General features: G+C 39.0%; 1 non-coding gene across 1 annotated transcript; it reads left to right on the top strand.

Annotated features, from left to right (window-relative positions):
- The first annotated feature begins 17,099 nt into the window (after positions 1 to 17,099).
- Positions 17,100 to 17,206, top strand: LOC111827126. Its single transcript, XR_002830629.1, has one exon. It is a non-coding gene; the product is annotated as a U6 spliceosomal RNA (small nuclear RNA).
- Positions 17,207 to 23,180: the final 5,974 nt, after the last annotated feature.

Genomic DNA, 23,180 nt, shown 5'->3' with positions numbered 1-23,180 from the left:
TGTCATAGTGATGCCATTTTCAGTGGCTTATAGCTCAATATTGCTTTCAGCTGATTATCAAATAATGACTTCTTTGACATTAATTAATAACTTATTACCTGATAATATATTTTTATTTGACCCTCATTCCCACCAGATAGGCAATACTGTGCCTATTAAAAGCAGAAATGGTGGTATGATGGGCAGTGGAATTAATTAGGAAGAGGGCACAGCTAAAGAAGTGCTGGGTAGGATGCCTCATTCCCAACATAAATCATAGCCAGGCCTTTTCTCACCTCTCACATCAGCCAGTGTTCTCTTGGAAAAATACCAAAGGATGCCCTATGGTATCATTCACACCCTCTGGGGGGCCACTGGTAGAATAAAGACTCAAATTGGGTCAGTCACAAGGGTAAAATATGCTGAGACAGACAACAAGTCAATGGGAATTTTGATTTTAAAAGGTCAGGGAATGCATGTGGGATGCCCAGAGATGTTCATTTCAGGGACTTTCTGAAGAACTAGCAGGCCTTCAGAAAAGCTAGGAAACTGCTTCTGGGTTTAGTAATTTAAATTTAATCATAAATTTATGGGGGATTATGTGGAAGACTAAGAGAAATAATCTAAGTCTGAAGTTTAAGCATCTTACACTTTATTTTCTGTAACAATGTTAAATTGAATTCAAAGTGTACTTAGTGATTGTGTTCATGTACTTGATGTGATGAGTAGTACAAGAATGAGTACATCATATTTCCTTCCCTCCCAAACTAGGCAACAGGGGTATAATTCAAGGGGCATCAGGTAAAAGTCTTAAGTGAAGTCCAATAAAGTCAGGTAATTCCAAGGAACGAGACTACATCAAATCAATAAATCAGAAGTTTTCCCAGGACAAATGATGGTTGACATAGATTTTGTAAATGGATAAAATTTTTATACATTTAGGAGAGTGGTAGGGGCATTATCTCTATCATTTGCTGAGGACAGAATAAATGCTCACAAAATGTACACCAAATGAATTAACCCACTTTAAAAAAATCTGAGAAACAGAGCTGGTATAAGGGTACAATCTTTTAGCTATAGATAAGAATCTAATTTAAAAAACAACCATGGTAACTATAGTTGATAACACTGTATTATATAATTAAAATTCGCTAAGAAGGTAGATTTCAAACATTTTCAAAGCCAAGCAAAAACAATTTATAACTAAAATTGTAATTTAAAACCTTCCTACATAGAAAATTTTGGTGCCAAATAGGTTGACTGGTGAATTCAATTAAAAATTTAAGGAAATAATAAAGATCAATTCTATGGAAACTCAAAAAATTGAGAATGGAACTATGAGGTCAGCATTGGTGATTGGTTTGATTCACAAAGCAATACACTGTTGAGTAAAATAAAGCAGTAGAAATGGTTAAGCAGAATGGTGGATTAGGGGGTGAGTGGAGAACAAATCAACTATAAGCATTTGGAGGAATAGAGAGTATAGAGGTCAGGATGAGAATGAGGAGAGGAAAGTGATGGAATATGAGGTGAAATCCTGGGGGTCAGAAAGAATAATTTAAAATTTTAAGATTTTAGAACAGTTCTCAATGATAATATAGTCCAAATCCTGATTACTAATCTGATGTATGTAAATATCAGGGTAATTTATGAAGTCATCTAAAATACTGATGGAACAAAGTGAAAAAATTAGTGTGCCAGTGCTAAATTAGAGTGGACTAGGGAAGGCTATTCCCAGGTGTGTCCAAAGATGACAACAAAGATGGGAAGAGCAGTCTGTTTCTGGGTCATATCTGTAATTTACCAAGTAATTACTGCATGCCAGCCATTATTTTTGTCACATACCTTCATTATGGCATTTTACCTTCACTATGGAGTTGTTAAATAGGTATTAACCTCAGTTTATTAGCTACCAAGATTAATATATTACCCAAGATCGCCCATCTACACAGTGACGGAGACAGAACATAAACAGATGTCTGTTACTTAAAAGCCCATATTCTACCTAAGGTCACAAAAGAATCTGTGGGAAAACTGTAAAATTCTGGCACAGAACATTTATTTCTACTGCTTTAGGTTGAGTGTAATTATTTGTCTATGAACCCATAAACTTAATACATATACCTCCTTAGTCCATCTAATTTTACTTCTAGGCTGTAGCTACAGAAAGTCAAATATTTTAAGGCATTGTAAAAATCATTACCTCTGATTACTTACACTAAACTAATAAAATAATTAAAAATAATTTTTTAATATTTATACTATAAAATATAATTCGTAAATTTTTAAACTTTTATAATATTCAAATTACATGCAAATAAAACATTGCTAAGATGATCAGTAGTGATTGAAAGTATAGTATTGATACATGTGATGATAATATATTGATGAACATGAATCCTTTATTACTCCATTAATCATTAATGAGTAGCCACCATTTTATTAGATTGCTTTATTTTAGACTAAAGATTGATGATATATGATAATGTGAGCTAGAATTTTGAGTAATTTCAATAAACAAGTAAGTTACTAAACACTATTTTATTTGGGCTAAAGAAATCACCTCTCCTTTAAGATGATGTTCCTCCAGTTTGCCACTAATGAAGAATTAACAAGGAACCAACAGGATGAAGCTGAAAGACATTTTCCCAGGTTTATGGACTCAAGGCCAGCATGTAATGGGCTCTGGATCTCTCTACCTAGTATGGCTTAGTTCATGGGAGGATTTACAGGCAGGGTCAGCAGATACATGAATCCCTTCCCTCACCCCCAACACCACTACCACCTACAACCTTTAAAAAGACCTGACACAGCCAGAGCACACCTGGATACACCTTGGGGTTAAACTACAGGACTGGGACCCAGCCCTGACCAGTCTCCATTTTCATAGGACAAAAGTGAGAGCAGGCTTTTAAGAGGAGGATAAATAATCTGAACTTCAGTTCCTAAAACACTCCTTCTGCTCAAGGAAGTGCTGGAAAATGCTAACTGCCCAGAGGCTGCAGAAAAAAAATCAGCTTCCCACATGAAGATCTCTGGCTACCTGGGCTCCTGATGACTTTCACACGTGTTTCCCCTATCACATGACTCAGGCCAGCTCGCTGCTCCCTGACCCCACCACAGTTCTGTCAGCACACCCTTGTGCACAGGCTGCTGCTCCCCACCTCCTCTTCTGCAATCTCCTCACCCACCCTGGAATGTCATCGCCTCCTCTTTCATCTTCCATCCATTCATGACCTCAACCCTGATCTTCTTCCATCCATTATGACCAGGACCCAGCCTCTTCTCAAACCCTTCCTTAAGACTTCAGGTCAAATTAACCACTGTTCCTCTAATTTGTAAAGTGTGAATCTTGAAAGGGTCTTTCAAATGTAAATGTCATCTGGTCCCTTCTTGTCCTTGAAGAGTCATTAAAGAGCAGGAATCTCTGGGGAAAGCCAGGAAATTGTTTCCTGAAGGCAGGAGAGGGAACATGGAGAGATTTGAGCTGATAAATAGATAGCTTGAAATCACGTCCATGTTTATGCTTTGTAAAGACTGCCAATGCTGAAAGAGGCAGTCTAAAATTATTAATAGAAAAAAAGACAAATCCCAAATGTTTCCTTTTCCCAGCATTGTATCTAGCTAAAAATGATTGTGAGAAGTGCTGTCAGCAATACGGTGCTGTCAGTCCTATTATTTTTCTGAGATGACAGCTCTATAACTCACATTTTCCTGAAGTGGATTAATTCATTCTATGTGCATTTTGTGAGCACTTATTCTGCTCTCCGCACAGTAGAATCACACAATGTAAGAGCTGGAAGGGGCCTTGGGAATCATCTCACGCCCCCTCCCCCTATTATTTTTCTGTAAAAAATCACAGTGGGGGTGTGACAAGTAAAATAGTTGCACAGCTTCTCATTTGCTGCCTTGTAATAGGTGAAAAAATAAACGTGTTGATACTTATATTCTGGGGTAGACCACAGCCTGCAGACATTTCTAACGTGTGGGGGCTAGTTGGACTTGAACATTCTTAACAGTTACTAACTCCTTAACCCAGCTCATCCTCCTCAGGAGAAACCACTGGATCATGACGCAGAAGGCTGGGCCACACCTGGTCACACCTGGCTACATGTAGAAATCTGGCAATTTAATACACGGGATCTGTCTGAGCTCAAGTTTTTCAGCTGCAGAATGGAGAAAAATAATACTTGTCCCCACAAGTTAAAGGGTGCCTTATTGTACAATATGTCTAATTAAGTGATGAACTGAGAAAATATCAGAATACCTCTTAGCCTTTGTAAATGCTAATTGATTGCTATAGGGAAATTTTTGTCACTGTTAGGAAAGGGCAATTTAAATTGCCTTCTGAGAAAATCCTTTCTGATTTTTCTATGTAGTCTACTTTGGTTTTGACAATAGATTGAGGAGACTTTAGGGATGTGACAAATAAGTTGTTTTTTTTTTTCATTTTAGACCACTATCATTTTTATATTTCTCTGTTTGGGAAAGTAAATAAAATGTCTTTATTCCTGAGTTAATTGACCAGAAAGATGAAACAACTGTTCCTGAAACTGATGGTCATGCCCTTAGAAAACTAAAAAGACCTGAGGCAATTAGTTAAATGAGGGGGAAAAACAAATGTTCAAAATAGGATATTAAAGAAAAAAAGCAATAAAAATCTTTTATAAGGGAAGAAACTTAACAGGAAGGAAGGTATGCTATTTTTGTTATAAATAAGAGAACTATACTCTTGATTCTTTTTTCTTTTAGCTCACTGAAAGATGGAGTGATTTGCTGTGGTTTCTGAATCAATCTGGTCTTGATTTGTTGATGACATTTTAAAAGAGACTTTGGAAATGCACACAATCAATGGTTTTGTTATTGGCGGGGTGTCCTCTGTCCTATTACTGATGGAAGTGGAGCTCTTCAGGAGCCCGAGGAATGAAAATTTCCCGAGGCCCCCACGGGAGGATGAGGTATCATGGAAAGCTTTATTTCTGTGGAATTAAACCCCTGGTTTCCAAGGTCCCATCTCCCTCCATCCCGTCATGGAAAAGGCCCCACTTTGTCTTCAGTGGGGCTAAGAGCAATGCCGTGCCCAGAGGAGTTTCCATTCCATTAGTCCAGCACCTGGTTCGCTTAACTTGTGTTCTCAGCTGTAGTCATTGTGTGTGGGGTCCGCATAGCCCTAGGCCATGTGGCTTCTAGGACCACATGGCAGGTTAGTGCGAGTCACAGAGCAAGTGAGTGCAAGGAAGCAGGAGTGAAGCAAGAGGAAAGACAGAGAGAACTCCTTTGTCTCTGGATTATAACCAGGAGTTTAACCAATGAACAGTTTCACATACTTGCAGTGACTCCACCCTCCTGGCCAATGATCTTTGTTCCCCAGGGCAGACTGACAAGCAAACACCTTCCCTACATCATCTTAACTTCACTGCACATGTGTTCATCTTCCCCTTTGTTGGATCCCTTTCCCCAGTGATTTCTAGGGAAGGGGCCAGTGGTTCCCTGTGGAGCATGAAGCTGTCCAGATAACCATGTTTATAATGTCTAGCCTTCCCTTTGCTCTCTTCCTATATTATTATTAGCTAGCTAGTTATGATGGTAACAGTTTCCGTCTTTACCTCCCTAGTTAATACTGATGTGCCCCTGTAGGAAATAAATTCCTATGGAAACAGAGTTTCTCTGCTGAGTCAGCATCAAGGCCCTTCCTATGTGGTTCTGGACCTCCCTTTATCATAGCAGTAATCACAATGGAAATATTGCATTGATCTCTTTGTAAATCTCCTGTGTCATGAAAGCCCTGAGAGTAGGGTATTAAATGTGATGAAACAGAGATCCCAAATCAGTTGATCACTACAGCCTAGCTCATGGCTTATCTAGTGAGACAAAGGGTTTGCCTAGTTGCCTTATTCTTCCCTTTTTATGTTTCCCCACAAAAATCTCAATCAACCCCATATATTCCTCCATTCCTTTCCATATACCTATCTCTCTGTTGTTCCAAAGCCTAAAGATAGAGCTAATTCTCACAAGAGATGGTGACTCTTAACTTTAACCATGACCATATAGAAGGGAAGAAGATGAGTGTCTCCTTTTCTGGTACATCAAAATTCTCTAAAAGTAGACACTGAAAAGTAGCAGTTGAAATTATGTATCGAGTATTAATTATTTAGCCAAATTTTTCCATTAGCATTTGATTGAGGACTTTCATGCTTTGAGTAAATATATTCTCTAGGAAAACATAGCATCATGGAAAAAAAACAATCCTTATATGAAAAATAGATTTTGACCTTCAGTCTTTACCTTCTTAATATATTTTTAGAGTATTTTGCTTGCATGGCTCTTTTGTAATTGTCCATTACCTAAAGAGTCAAAAAAGAAAGATTGCAGTCTTGGGAATGTATAAAGAAGGGATTAAATTTGCATAATTAGAAAGCATCGCGTAGCTTTCCCATCAGACTATATCAAAACTCTCATTTTCCTGTCATTTTTTGCCAAGCCAGCACACTGTTACTATGCCTACCTATTGTCACCTGACTAAGTCTTGTGCTATTATCTACATCATCAAAGAGAATTCAATTGTTGCTGTTGATGGAGCATGTCATTCCTTGCTCCTTATGCTGAGTGCACACAGTGACATATTTAACTAGGGAAACACCATTATGTTTGCCAAAAAGCCCTCCAGCAATGATAATGTTAGGTTAGGGGAGATGAATAGAAAGCCTAGGAACAGTCAATCACTTAGTGAACTCTTAAGTATATTTACCTAAAAGAAATGTCAATCCAAAAGGTAGATATAATGAATATAGCACATGCACACATGGGATAGAATAAATAATAGATACAAATGCTCAGTGACAACATATGGATTCAGAGTTCTATGAAAGTTGCTGGCATGTTAAAATTAAAGTCCATGTTGCAGTATTTCCCTTGTGAAGAAATGATAAATGTGAGGTATTAGAAAACATTTCTTTTCCATTTTATATTCTGAAATAAGAAGGAATGGCTTGGTTTCACCATTGTATTAAGCAATAAAGAGAGTTCAAAATGGTTCAAATGTGGAGATAAGCCCTTCAAAGATAGGTGAGCTGTCAAATTGTCTTTGTTTTCCTGAAGATTGTGAACATATCATATTGGAGATTGTGAACATATCAAGTATTTTAAGAAAACCAATAAAAAATAACATTATTTACTAGTAGGGGAAAAGGGAGCTGGGGACGGCACTTAGTTGAAAAAAACAAGACACAACTAAATGTGGATAAAATGCCTTGTACTGCTGTTCCCATGACACCTTATCCACACTCCATCCAGCTTCAATACCACCAATCCACATGCCCTTCTAGTTCACAGACACTGTTGTCTACTTTTTCTCCTTGAGACATACAACCTTACAAAGCCTGACAAAATTATTTAATTTTTCTGTGCCTACATCAAAATATCCCTAAAGGAGGTGATCTCCCTCACCTGGATAGATTATGAGAAGAGAGTATTTTTGACCTACATCGCTAATGAGAGGGAAAGTGTTCATGAGAACAAGACAATAACTTTTAAAACTTTCTCTTCCCTGTAGTTGAAGGCATATTCATTTTAAATTAATGAACTTTTAAAAATAAGCTGTTTCCTTTGATGTCTAAGTCAGAGGAAAACTCATGTGCTCCTACCTGCATCATGTACATGAGAGGTTTTCTTTGGAATTGATCAGCGCAGAACCAGCTTGCTATGGCTAGCTAACTCATACTCTATATAAAGAAGTGTCCAGGAATAATAATAGGAATTATTACAGTTATGATTGAGCAAATACCTCCATGTTCCAGGTATTGTACTCTGTAATCACTTTTGCCTGAGTGGGATTATCCTACTCTTCTTCCCATATAAGTCAATTATTAATTATACCCAATTTCCACTAATCCATCTCTTACAGGTCTTGGCTTTTTATTCTCATACATTTGGATTCATTCCCTTCCTATTTATTATAACTGTCTCTTGTGATGAATGACAAGGGTAATCTATTCCAGCGGAAAATTTTACTAATGGTTGATGGTTCCTTTTTTTTTTTTTATCTGCACATCACTATGGCCCTTCTGTTAATTCTCTAGCAAGTGTTTTCTGATAGAGAGAAATGATTATATCTGGGATGAGATGCCTATCAGACAGTTGTTGTTTGTAATGGGCTGGAGCCCTTTATCCTTAATCAAGAAGAAATAGGAGGGAGGCAATGGGTTTTGCTGAGTCTGTTTGTAAGGGATATACTTTGCCTCAGATTCTGGACACAAAACTATTGGAAATGGGAATTACATGAATTGCTCTGAATTTTTTCTGCTGGAAGAAGAGAAAGTTTGGGAACACATACTTCCCTCCCCTGTTTGCTGCATTTTTCTTTTTTTTTATTTTAATATTTTTTTAAAATATATTTTATTGATTTCCCACAGACAGGAAGGGAGAGGGATAGAGAGTCAGAAACATCGATGAGAGAGAAACATCGATCAGCTGCCTCCTGCACACCTCCTACTGGGGATGTGCCCACAACCAAGGCACATGCCCCTGACCGGAACCGAACCCGGGACCCTTGAGTCCGCAGGCTGACGCTCTATCCACTGAGCCAAACCGGTCAGGCGTTTGCTGCATTTTTCACTCCTCCCAGCTGTCCCCAGAAATGTTGCTTGATGCTACACAAATATTTTACTAATTCCGGGAGGCAACATGGCAGGTGAAGAAACAGGAATTATAGGACACAGATTTAGGTTTAAATCCCAGGTCAATCCCTGCCAGCTTTGTGACATTGACAGTTTATTAACCTCTCTAAGCACCCCATTTCTCATCTATAAAAAGGAGATTTTAATACATACTTTGCAAGGGGATCATGAAAATATAATGAAATGACATAAGTGAAGTACATAATATAGTTTTCAGACCATAAAAGATGCTCAAAATATGTTTAGTTCCCTGTTCTCACTCAATCATTTTATAGGTGCTGCTTATGTTTTTTATGCTTTGTTGTCGTGCAACCCAAGAATATCACAGAGTACCTTCAGTGCTCTCACTGGGCTAGGCTAGATTAATTTTGCTGATTATACACCTGGAATTCTTTTCATACTATGTACAGTTTAGAGTGTGCTGATAGCATGCTGTTAATGTTAGGTCATAACTTTAAACTACTGAGAGAGAGTTCATGGATGTGAAAGGTGACTCTTGGCAGGACAATGGCAAAGCTATTTGGGGGCTCAAAGACTCTGGCAGCTCCCTGAAAGGCAGCAGGTGAAGGCCTAATTCATCCATGCTTTGAGTCAGCTCTGGCAATGAACACCAATGGAAAAGGACAGATACCATTGAGAAAAACTATCTACTAAATGTTATCCTTGTGCTTCTAAACACAGAAGGACTAAGTTTGCTAGGTAGAGGTGTGGGGAGATGCTACCTTAAGTTTATGAGATGGTGTGACAATCTGCTGCTCTCAGCCTAGTAAGAGTGTGATTTCTCTTCCTTAAACAACTCCTGAGAATTTTCTGCTCTACCCTGCAGGTAGAAGAATTAGATGCAAGCTGAGTCATTTTGATTATAATGTAGAAAATTCAAGATTCAATTGTTGGTTGGAGTGCTTGTTTAAATGGCAGCTGATGCTAAATGGAACTGCTCTAAGTGTCCAGAATGCACATCCTACATCACCTAATGCTTCCTCTATCCTTCTCCCTCCTTCCCCAACTCTTTTCATCTCCCTTACTTTCCCCCCTTTCCTTAAAACATGAGGGACAATTATTGGGTGGATGTCTGTAACTAGGCAACAGTTCACACCACTTACCACCACCACCACTACCACCATTTCAATAGCATGGCTACAGCCTAAGTTCTCCCCACTTGCCCTTTTATGCCTTCATTTTTCTCTCATAAAGAGGGAGAATCAATGAGATAAGAAGTTTATTGACCTAAGAGGAATATGTCCTGACCCCTACTCTCCAAGTGATTCCCAGAGAGACAGTAAGATTCCAGGAAGAGATGTTGCTTGATGCATCTTGACAGACCAGGCCATAGATAACCTCACAGGTTTCAGAGTGTGATGAAGACTTTGAGGGGCCCTCATGACACCTACCTCTACTGTTCATGCCCTCTAATCCTCTTCCTTTGAGTGAGGGCAGGAACTGTGACTTGCTTTTGACCAATTGAATAGAACAAAGGTGATGGACCATCACTCTTGTGATAATATAAGATTGAAACACATCTTTTCCTTGCTGCCTTTGGGGAAGCAAGAGGCCATGTTGGGAAGACCAGATAACAGTCAGCAAAACTGTTCAACACCCACAAGGAAATCAATGCTCTCCTCAACCATATGAACTTAGAACTTACACCTGAGCCTCAAATGAAGTTGCAACCCTAGCTGACACTTTGATGGCAACCTCATGAGACTTTTAATCAGAGGGCCCAAGGAAGCTGCATAAGACTCCTGGTCTACAAAAGTGTGACATAGTAAGCAGGGATTGTGGCAATGTTATTATGCAGCACTAGATAACAGAGAGAACACAAATGGAAAGAGGGAAACAAACCCGAGAAACAGGTAGAAAGGGATAGGTAGAAGGAACTCTTCAGCTGCAACTGATTATTGAGAAGTAGGTAGAACAAAAGAAATTTTCACAGATTGTCATCCTTGGAAAGCAGACTCAGAAATGGACTTTTATTAGGCAGTGATCTTGAGATCAACACCTGTGGAAGGGAGGTGGAAGAACTGGCTAGGACAGAGGGAAAAGTGGAGTTGTTATACAAAACCTATAAAGGCATCAGCCAACCCCATAAACTCCAGAACTAGCAAGACCTTTCAAAGATACCATGCACTGAACAAGAATGGCGGAGTCTTGATATTGCCACAGTGAACTGTCACTGAATGTATGCAGGCCCAGGAAAATCAGGACCTTGGGTAATGTGGCATCAATTGAAAGCTTTCTTCTGACAGTAGTCTTGGCAACTGGGGATATCTGCCCTTCTTTGTCTCTTTTGTTTTGAAATACATATTTTTTATTGATTTCAGAAGGGAAGGGAGAGAGAGAGAAATAGAAAAATCAGTGATGAGAGAGAATCATTGATTGGCTGCCTCCTTCATGCCCCACATCAAGGATTGAGCCCACAAACGGGTATGTGCCCTGACCAAGAATCAAACTGTGATCTTCTGGTTCATAGATAGATGCTCAACCACTGAGCAACACTGGCCTGGCTAACTGCCCTTCTTTGAAAAGGGATCTGGACCTGGCATCACCATGTCCATTACAGATATGCACCTGAATGAACTTATGACTGAAGCACAAGTTTTATACCACCTTACCTGGGCAACATAGGCTCCCTCTAACACTGACACTGCCTTGCCAATGGGATGATCTCAAATGATTATCATTAATGATTAACACCCTGTCACCAAGTCGGAATAGAAAAATCAATATCTAAACCAAGTTGTTATAGAAAAGTTATTATATTCCCTGCATGCCTGACTGAGCTCATGGACTGAGGCTCCACAGCTGTTGCAGTAGCTATTTTATTCACACCAGGAGCACAAAAGATGGCGGTATCAGTTCCCAGTAGAGGAACTGAGAGAGAGTTCATGTGTGAGAAGGAACTGGTGGCACTCTCATAAAGAGAGATTGAAGAAAACCAAATGAAGATACTAGTACAAATGTGCAGGCAGGGTTAAGGTTAAGGGGACACGTGAGGGACATATAGTATCCTGGGGCCAACAAGAACATAATGTCACTACCTTTCTTAGGCTGGTAAAGTCAGGGTGAGAAAGTCATAACTGTAACTCAAACAAAAAAAGGATTATTACAGTACAGGAGTTGTGGCTTTAGACAGAAGAGTAGACAGTGCCCCCAATAAAAACCCAAAACAAAAAACACCTATATCTTTCCCCTCCCAAACTCACATATCCTGCCAATACCTCCCATTGGCCAAAACCAACAAGAAGTCAGAGGCAAGTAGCCCAGGTCATGCATCCCAAAGTTGCTAATCTCCCAGGTCACTGAGCGTCATGAGCGGATCTGAAGAGGCAAAGTGGAGAACGAGCACCATGAGGTAGAAATTGAAGGAGAACATCTTAAGCTAAGGAAATAAGATGAATAAAGGCAGAGAAATGGGAATTGCCAGAACCCTTTCAAACAACAGTCAGTAGTCTGATGCATTTGGCGTCTGAGCACCTTGAGATACAGCAGACTTGGTTCAGAAAGAAAGAAGAGGGAGGAATTGAGAGGATCCTGGTTCAGAGGCTCACATCAGGAAATCCAGAAGATTGTAACAAAATAGGACAGGACAGATTTCCGTATTATAATCCAACAGTCTTATCCCCAGTATTTACTTCTGGGAATTAGGATTGGAGAAGGTGACTGGTCTGGTGATTTTCTAGGTAGTAATGAGTCATCTATAATAATAAAAGGGTAATATGCTAATTAGACCAGACGTCTTCTGGACGTCATTCCAGATGTCCTCCCTGACCAAGCTGGGGTGGAGGGAAGCCAGCCTGGATCCCCGGTGCCTGCCGGCAGCCAGAGGAGGGAAGCCCAGGTCCTGGGTGCCAGAGGGAAGCCAGTGCTGCAGCCAGGGAAAGGGAGGCCTACTCTTGCACGAACTTTTGTGCATCAGGCCTCTAGTGTTGTAAGTTTGTATTGATTTGCACTTGGCCATCCCCATCAAGTTCTACACGTTCTGTTACTTAATGTTTTCAACAGAGAACAGACGGCTAATCATTGGTCTGGATGACTCCGATTTTCCTTCAATGTTGAGGGACGGAAAAGGCTCCAGTAAATGGGATATGCCAGGTGCTTTCACACTGTTGCCAGGTGGGAAAAGTCCTGTGTGGGGGGTAAAATCACACAGGCGAGTGTTGCAGCTAATTAATTGGATGACAACCGGTCCCTCAAGTCTCTTCCCGCATTATTGCTTTCCTGGCTTTTCACACCCATCATGTCAACACATGTTTCCCCAGTCTGTTAGCTCATTCCTTTGCTAGCGATCTAACATTAATTTACCAACAAATTGTTTAACCTTTCTCCATCTTTTTAGTTTTATTTTTTTTGTCTTCTTTGATATTTGTAATATCCCCTGGGGTAATATCCCCGGAGAATTCTATTGACATACACTTTCTCCAGTGCACAGCAAGTCACATTTTAAAATGGTTACAGTTTTCTTCTGAAACATGCCATTTCATTTTTTTTTTATATTTTCTTCTCTCTCAAAGATAGGACATTAGTCTTGTTGACAACTATTTGGTGTCAAGAATTCTACCATAATGCTATGTACATTTCATTTGTGAACTTGCTTCTCACATAAACCTCATGAAGAAAGTACTTTGTCACACTTCTTCATACAACCTTATGGTTCAAAGTGATCATGTAATATGTCCAAAATCACATAACCAAGTTATTTTAGAGCCAGAATTTAAACTCAGGTCTCTCTTTTCCCCTATGCCAGACGTTGTAAAGCCCTTTACCATTCTTCTTTGCTTTCCATGGGTAGCGAATATGCCCATTCTTAGATGAATATGGAAACATGAGCCATTAACATTTTAGTGTGAATATATTATTAACTCTTCCAAGAGTATTTTCATTTTATCTGAGGTCTTAAAAAAATAACTCTAAGGAACAAATCCAAGACTGCTTTTCAGGCATTGCAATAGGCTGCAGCAGTTACTTTTGGATAAAGAAGTCTTTGGGGGATTCAAAATTTAGCAGGCAGCTCCTGATCTTCCTTATAGAACTAATTTAATTGTTTCATCAGTAAGAGTTGTCAGAGACTGAGCATTTTGTTTTGCACAGCAGTGTAACATTTTACTTTCCCGAACAGGATACGACTCAGTTTTCACCATGGTCTTAACTCAATGCTGAAAAGGAGTGCTGTGGACTATCACCACCAGCAGTGGCCACAGTCCCATCCCCTTACACACATGGTGACAAACGTAACTTGAGACATTCTATATTACCAAAATACCAAGTTGTCTTCCTGGAACCATATGAAGGTCAAGACTAAGATTCTGATTTTTAAGACTTCTGGCCTGGAAAAAACTCACAGCGACTGTAGAGGTTCCTTTTTCATATCAGGCCCTCTGCCAGGAACATTCCTAATTACCATATCAGAAATGTCTACATAATGTTCATCCTATCCATTAGATTTTTTTTCCTTTCAGTTGTATATTATTCAGTTCCTGATTTTTTAATTTAATTGTCTCCATCTTTATTGAAATATAATTGGCGTATACTATTGTATAAGTTTAAAGTGGGCACTGTGATTATGTGATTTTTAATAGTTTCCAGTTAAGTGATGAGATTCTAATTCTCAATATTATGTTTGCAATTACTTGAGTATATTAATCAGATAGCATTCTGAAGATGATATAAATAACTCCATTACCTAACTTTCTATGAGTCAATTTCCACTGTCTTTTCAAAAACTTTCCAGTTTACATTGAATCTGATCTTCAAATGTATGCCTGATTATTTTTGACTAAGTGCTGCCTAAGCATTGTTAGAGAAATAATGTAAAGCTCTCTACAATAGTATAGTCTTTGGGAGAATTTGCTTTTATCTCTGATATGCAGCTAGATTAGGAAAAATCAACTAAATCCAGGGACTGATAAGATTCAAAACTCAGATTCAGCCCTTTTGAAGGATGATCTTTATCTGAATTTCCCTTAAAAGTGCCCTCCTCTTTAGAAATTCCTGAACTTCGATTTTTATTCTCCTATTCCTGTGAACCTACAGAAAGTTCTACTTAGTTTTTCGGGTTTAACCATCCATAGTCAGCTCAAGGGGAAGAGTAATACAAAATATTTAGTTTTTTAAGTCTTGGGGCTTCTTTTCTCCTCTAGATATTATCCAAACACATACTTGCTACCTTGGTAGCTCTACCATTTCCTAAAACAACTTGTTTACATCAAATCTAGCTTTTTAACTTGTTCTCAGAGGAGAAAGATCTGGCTTAGAACTTCCTGTTTTATCATTGCCTGAAGCAGAGTTCCCTGTTTTGTTTTTCAATTAAAGAGAGGTTTGAGTGAAATTAACTCTTTTAGTTGTATAATTATGAATGTGTAATTTACCTGTGAATATGAATGGGGTGACTATTCATACTCACCCTATTCTGGGTGGTCAAAACAGAAAATTTCACTTTTCAGTGACCAGAGCCCAGTTTTATCTAGGTGCAGAAGAGCACTTAGGTAAAACGCAGTATCCCACTATCCTACTTTCTCCTAACAATGGGCCAGAATTTCCCACAATGTAATGATAACTATATATCCCTCTCCCCATTTATATATATATATATACACACCTGTGTGTGCATGTGTCTGCGTATGTAACATGCAGCAAGTAACTGCTATCAGTAAGTTTTTAAGTAAGGGGATGCTGTTATAAAATGTCTGAATAGCACACAGCTCCAAAGCTATTATTTAACCTACTAGAAGCCCATTGCATGAAGATTCATGCAATAGGCCTTCCTTCGTCCCTCCCCTGGCTGCCGGCACCAGTTTGCCTCCAGCATCCGGGACCCAGGCTTTTGGTTCGGCCACAGTGGAGAAGTCAAGTCTCTTCAGTCTTCAGTCTTCACTCTGGCCGGAGCCTTCAATCTTCATTCCTGCATATGCAAATTAACCACCATCTTTGTTGGGTTAATTTGCATAGTCGCTCTGATTGGCTGGTGGGCGTAGAGGAGTGAGACCAATTTGCATGTTTCTCTTTTATTAGTGTAGATGCCAAAATAATTTATAAACTTTCAACAACTGCAAAAGTTTTCTTGGGCAATGATGTGAATTTTTTAGCAACAAATATTTTCTTGGTTCTTCAGAGCATCTGTTCACTGGAGGAAAGCCATGTCTTCAGTATGCTTTGCGTTTGCAAACCAGCAAACAGAAACAGAAATAGCTAACTCAGAAAGTTAAATGGATTAAACACTTGCCAGGAGAACTCGCCTTTGAGTAGCTATCAAAGAGAATAACACTTTCTGTACTACTACAAACAAATAATAGCAACAACAAATAGTACATTTATTGAGTGCTTCCTGCAAATTAGAAATTCTAAGAGTTTATGAGCAGTACTCCACTTAAACTTTACAATCATTCTGTGAAGTAACTGTTCCTTTTTTCATCTTAGAAATAACAATGATAAAATTCAAAGATATCAACTCACTTGCCCAAAATCACACAGCTTATGTACTTCAGGTCTGTAAAACCCTAGGGCTATACTCCTAACTACTATGCTCTAGTCTATTTTAGTGAAGGTATCCAGCCATAAAATCACATAGCAAATCATAATACCTTAAAGAATGGAGACACAGAGCAGAAGTGGGATATTGGGGTCAAACCCAATATCCCATTGTCCTACTTCCTCCTAACAACAGACCAGAATTACCCACATCTTATAGTGATCAGCCTCTCTCTCTCTCTCTCTCTCTCTCTCTCTCTCTCTCTCTCTCTCTCTCCACACACACACACACACACACACACACACACCAGTGATCGTGTTGATAGTTCATTTACTTGTATAAATTCAGTCAATTTTCAGGCAACAATTTTGAAGTTAAATACCATGGTGCTGTATGAAGCGGACAACTTTTTCATTTATTAATAGACAATCTCACTTGAATTATTTAACCTCTTCCACCTAAAAGTCAGTTTCCTCAGCTAAAAATATGGAGATGATAATACTACTTTCTCATGAATGTGATTATATTAAGTATAATAAACTATATACCTGGTACATTGCAGGCATTCGATATTCCAGGTGTTGTTTCACCTTAGAGAAACATGATTAAATTAGCATCCTACATATACATTTAAAGACATCCTGACTTTATGGACTCTACTTTTTTGGTTTCCAATCTTAGGGATGAGGAAGGTACCCAAGCTGGGTACCCATGTGAGTGGGGCAGGGGGGACAGGTTGGCTTTTCACCTGGAACAACACAGCCTTCGGAGGAAGCACTTAAACCAGGGTCTGTATGGCAAACCCAGGTTTTAATTGAGAAAACAATGGTAAGCACTTGGACCAAAGGCCCTATACAGTATTCTAAAATGAGGGGGGAAAATGGATCAGAAGCTAAAGAATCAATACTAGAATGTACTGTCAACCATGGTAGCAGTGGAAGCTGTTCAGAACTAAAAGCTTGATCAAAATATACTACATGGTGCTCTCTTCGGCAGCACATATACTAAAATTAGAACAGTACAGAGAAGATTAGCATGGCCAATGCACAAGGATGACACACAAATTCATGAAGTGTTCCATAAAAAAAAATAATTAAAAAAAGATACTAGATGTGTTCCTGTTTCTTAGGCTCCAGGGAAGTGGAATGAGGACAAGGGACAATGTAAGGCTGGAAAACTCTAAAAACCATAGTAAATGCCTTTGTGCCCAAACTGGGTAAGCAGTGTACTAGTAAGCACACCCCTTAATGAGTGCTGAGAAATAATGCCAATTCTTTTATAAAAATTCATTATCAGCATTATTCTGCTTTTATAAATTCAATGGTGTTGTCCGGCCTGTGTGGCTCTATGGTTGAGCATCGACCTATGAACCAGGAGGTCACAGTTCTATTCCCGGTCAGGACACATGCCCGGGTTGCGGGCTCAAGCCCCAGTGTGGGACATGCAGGAGGCAGCCAATCAATGATTCTCTCTCATCATTGATGTCTCTATCTCTCTCTCCCTCTTCCTTCCTCTCTGAAAGCAATAAAAATATATATTTTAAAGTAAATAAAATAAATTCAAAGGTGCTTTCCCTGGTGAAATAACACCAATCCATATCCTCTTCTGACTATCAGAAATGATATGAATAGATCCCAGCTTGGTATAAGTAATCTGATTTTTAGATGTCTTATTTTTAAAAAGAGTTGGAAACTTAAGGTAAATGTTCTCCTTATACAGACTCCTAGGATATAGGTTGAAATATTTTCAGCATGTTCCCATGACCTTCTCTCTGTAGTGTTGAAAACACCAAACATCTGGATCCATTCCCTATGACCTCTGCCACAGGTCCAGCACCAGGGACAACTGTGTATTTCAGTAACCGTGGCTCATGTTACTTGGGCATTTTGCTTTTTAGAAGCATGCTTCGGCCAGGAATGCACACCCAGCTGCTATTGTCTTAACCCATTTAAGTATTTTTATAAAGCATGTGGCTTTATAACTAGTCATTAATAAAAGGAATCTAAAATAAACAATATTTCCAACAACAACAAAACTCTATTAACCTGTGTAAACATTCTATGTGAAGGTATTTTCTCAACAATTCATTACTGAAAATAGGTTTTTACAGGACAGACCTTCAATTCGCCCCTTGGCTGGGCATCTCTGCCTCTACTTGCTAACAGCATGATGGGCTCCATGACTGTCCTTAGGAGCTGTAGTTAACATTTTATTTTTAGCTGCTCCTTTTACTGGACTGTTCTCAGTCCATATGGAATGGACAGGCTAGGATATTCGTGGCCTTGGAAACCTTCTCAATTCCTCTGGAAACTTTTATTATCGGTATAAGCAGTTGTTATGCTTCTTATTTGTCTGTTTGGCTTTTTGTTTCAATTAAGATAATTTTGAAGTAGATCCAGTTATAGTTCAAGCCCTAGTCAATCTCCATGGTCTAGACCAGCGGTTCTCAACCTGTGGGTCGAGACCCCTTTGGGGGTCGAACGACCCTTTCACAGGGGTCGCCTAAGACCATCAGAAAACACATATGTAATTACATATTGTTTTTGTGATTAATCACTATGCTTTAATTATGTTCAATTTGTAACAATGAAATTGGGGGTCACCACAACATGAGGAACTGTATTAAGAGGTCACGGTATTAGGAAGTTGAGAACCACTGGTCTAGGCAAAGTGCAGGCAATTTTTGGTATTCCATTCATAATATAATGGGTCACTTCTTTGATGCGTTAGCTTTCCTGGAATCTGACAGGAAAAAGTAATGGTTGTCAGGCAAGAATGATTTCGTATAACCAATACATATAATAAAAAAGAACATAAATTAAATAGATATAATGTGATATATCTTGCATTTATTTCATTTTCTCTTGCTCTAAGCCCTCTACAATGAATGCCTGAACATGTCATGTGTGATTTTCATTATAATGTATTGGCACCATTTTATAGGTGACATTTTTTAAAAACGGTTTCTCTGCTTTTAGTTTGTGTTCAGTTGAAATAGTAAAGAGTTGTTCCTTGATGTTTACTACCATGGAGAGTTCCAGCAAGTGAAACGTGTCATAGGCGATGTGTACAATGCAGGCACAGCTGTATATCATCCCTGTGTCGTTGGGTTTTCATGCCTGAGCCATTTGCATGCTTTACTAGGAACACATTTTAAAATGATGGAAACATTGAGAATATGATACATGATTCACAATACACTTCTTGCGGCCTAAACAAAATTTTTCTAACAGAAAGAAAAGGTTGACTTATGGTATTAAATAGTGTATGAATTTATTTCTAGAGTAAACCATTTTATACTTTAAATTTAACATACTGACTTACTCTTGTGTGAATGTCAAAGTGGGGGAGGGTTGGGAGCTTCTATTTTTAATTTTCCAGACTCTAGGCTTACATTTTGAGATGCTATATGTATTTAATGTATTTCAGTTCATAGACTTTTTCTTTATTATTAATTAATAACCTTGGAGTAACCCTGGGAATGTGGTTTCTGTGAGGTACAATGTATCACGTTGTATAACAAGGAGGGCATGGATGATCATTAGTTTTCATAAGGCCCTTAGTCCTTTTCAACACAAAACCGACTGCCTTGAGCAAGGTCCGTTTCTGGCAATTCAATTTCCCCAAAAAATCTCTCCCTAAACATCCAACTTCCCATTATGGACTTGCTGTTCTGGGCTGTCTTGCTAACGTTCACTTTCTCTGATTTCTACTTCTTCTATTAGTCCCTTAATTTTGGATATTATAATCCTCCCTGTCTTTGATCATATTCTTGGTTTTGTGTCTTTTCCAGCATATAACACTCCCTAAATGTTTTATGAGATTTCTGATGTCAGCCATGTGCTCCCAGGGTCTTACCACCTGGACTAACCTCTGGCTAGAAATAGTGATTTATACATTTGACACTTAAAAATCCATGCTTTTACAAATAAATCTGTAGGCTAAAACCAACTATGATCCTTGAGCAATGCTTTCATGCTCATTACATGGGGCAGGCTGGTTACCCATGCTACTTGCAGGGTGAGAATGGGCACGTCTGGGCTCCCTCTGAGAGGAGAAAAAAGACAAGCACAAAGGGAATGATTCCCAACAATTGATCAATAAAGGGATTGCTAGCAATAAATTTAGGTCTGGAACTAGTGTTCCAGATGGGAAGAACTAAGATTTAAAAATAAGGAAGGCTTAGCAGGACATATTCAAATAGGCCTCAAAACTAGACACACAGCAAGTGGGTAAGTGTTGGCCATTGAGGGGGTGAACCAAGTGTGAAACAAGGTGTGGGGTGAGGAAAGCAGATTCTGCAAATGTGGGAGCCCCTTTGGGAAATGTAATTGCAGGGTTCCATAGGGCATGGATAGGGTGTGTTCTTCAAGAAGCAAAGATAATCCAGACCCTCGTTGAAACTTTTCACAGGCTACACGTCACAATACTTGAGTCCCAAGTGTCCAATCAGCTCCTTATCAGTGTGCACACGCCAGTTACTTAACCTCTATAGGTGTCAGTCCTCCTGAGTAAATGTGGATAATAAAGTTGTCTGTATGCTCATCACAGCACCATTGTGAGAGTCCCATAAACAGTGGAAGTGTAGGTGCTTTGGGGTGATAAAAAAGGTTTTTAAATGTAAGACACTATTATTAGGTTAAATTATGTCATCAAGAATTCCTTTTTTAGTTTATCCTTCTTTTTTGGGGGGATGTTGAGAAGCTGACACCTGACTCTTTGCAGAATATAGCATTATCTGCTGAGCAACACAAAGACCAACATCAGAAAACACAATAATTAACTGTCCATTTACCTAAGCCAGTGTAGACAGAAAATCAATAAGGCTATGCATATAAAAGGCAAGTTTCCTGCTAAAACTCCAGAGTAATAAAGAAAATGTGTTGAACAATTGAAATCTTTCGTGTCAGAGAAAAGGAGCGAAATGACCTCGATGCAAAGCACTGGAAGATACCAAAAGCAAAATAGTGGAGGAAGGGTGTCCTATGTACCTTTTCTGTTGTTCACGGCCAAAGGGCTGAAAGTACAGTGTTGTTCCTTATCTAGGGCCTGCTCCTTCCTGCCCTGAACATTATTGTCATATGTTTCATGTTCTTCAAAGCAGTTTCTGTACAGTAAAAGTAACCCTCGGGCACTCTAACATGTGACTACCCATGAACTATTTTCATACTTTTCCCAAAGAAACAGAGCAGAGCAGGCAAGACACGAAGTGCTCTTTAGGCTAAAACATTCTCATCAAGGATTTCTGGTGCTGCAGAATTGTAACAGCCTGTCCCCATGGTGGGGGGAAGGGACAGGAGGGAATCCACTTCTATTTAAGCAACCCATTGACTATTTTCTATTAGGAATATCCCATATGTATACTTTACATTTTTAAAAATATATTTTATTGATTTTTTACAGAGAGGAAGGGAGAGGGATAGAGAGTTAGAAACATCGATGGGAGAGAAACATCAATCAGCTGCCTCCTGCACATCTCCTATTGGGGATGTGCCCACAGCCAAGGTACATGCCCTTGACCAGAATCGAACCTGGGACCTTCCAGTCTGCAGGCCGACGCTCTATCCACTGAGCCAAACCAGTTAGGGCATATACTTTACATTTTTATTTTGTAGATATGTATGAATATGTGTACGTGTGTATGTATGTATTTTGTTGGTATTTGAAAGCTTTAGGCAGGAGCAAGGCCCCCTCCAGGCTATCATAGGTCCACCTGGACTTCCTGGCCTCTCCATGTAAATTGAATCCAAATTTGACAACCTCTATGTCCAGTAAGTGTATAAGTGTATGTTGTACCTTCCTTCTCTCCCTGAATTATGGTCCTTAAAACAGAAGATCTCACCTACACCATCCGTGTCAGCAACCCCATCATCCCTCACTGCTTTTATTTTATTCTGAAGCCTTTGCCATGACTTAACACATTATATTTATCTCCTTGTGGTCTGCGTTTCCTCAATACTACTTGTACTCCAAGAAGGCAGAGGTTTTCCTCCACTGTATCCCCAGCACCTTTCCAGGTGGCGGCCATATAAAAAGTGGGCAATAAATATTGTTGAATGGCTGAATGAATGAGCTCTAAGAGCATGTGTCTGTCACTCTCATATGCTGTCCATCACTTTTGACTTTGGTTTTTTTTATTATTTATGTAGCTATCTTCTTTGCGATATATCATAAAGTAAGCTCCTTGAGGACATAAATCTGATGATTTTCGTCTTTATGCCCCTGTTATCTAGGAAATTGCATGCAAATGGTAGAGGCTTAGTTAATGTTTTAGTAAATGGACCAACAAGATTTCTAAGTTAACCTGTATATGATGTGAAAATAGACTCAAGCATGTTTTTAGTTGTTTCTTTGTAGGAAAATGGATTGTAGAAGAATGAATTTAATTAGAGATGATAATCCATAGCTTTAAATATTCCACCTTCAGGTTTTTTTTCCATCCCGAATTTGGCCTTCTGATCCTCTTAGACTAAAAGCCTACTGAATTAAGAAGCCAGATGATGCCATCAAAACCCCATCTATGCAAGGAACAGCTGCTCTGAGCTCCTTGCTGTTAGGTTGCCCCAAATATGAAGGATGGCACAGGACTGCCTTGTGTAAAAATAAGTCTACTGTCTTCTCATCCTCCCCTGATATTCCAATACGACTGTAGCTAAATATTTCTTCTCAGCATGTCTTAGCCCTTTACTGTACTTCTTTATGCATTTTACACTATTGGATTCTCCTCTTCTCACTTGCTAATTTTTGAGTGTTGCATTACCAAAACTTTGCTGTTACCTCTGAATTGTTGAAAGGCTATTCTTCCAGTAACTTCTGTGCTAGTCCAGAAACTACATTCCCCGGGTCCATTTATGTTTGTGAGCTCTCCTGGTAAGTGCCAGTGGAATTGGTGAATGAATTTATTGACTTTTCTTTAAACCACTGCTATTTTAGTAGTATCTTTGAGGTTTTGCTATAAATGTCTTAAACTATTTTCCCACTCTCTGGACAAAAAAATGTGCTTAATATTAACTATTCAATAGTTAACTATTCTTATGTGAAACTGAAGAATTAGCCCTCTA

This window comes from Myotis lucifugus, unplaced genomic scaffold (assembly GCF_000147115.1).
Source record: "Myotis lucifugus unplaced genomic scaffold, Myoluc2.0 scaffold_134, whole genome shotgun sequence".
In the NCBI taxonomy this organism is placed as follows: domain Eukaryota; kingdom Metazoa; phylum Chordata; class Mammalia; order Chiroptera; family Vespertilionidae; genus Myotis; species Myotis lucifugus.
Note: the sequence above shows the minus strand (reverse complement) of the source record. Positions and strands in the feature narration are given on the sequence as shown.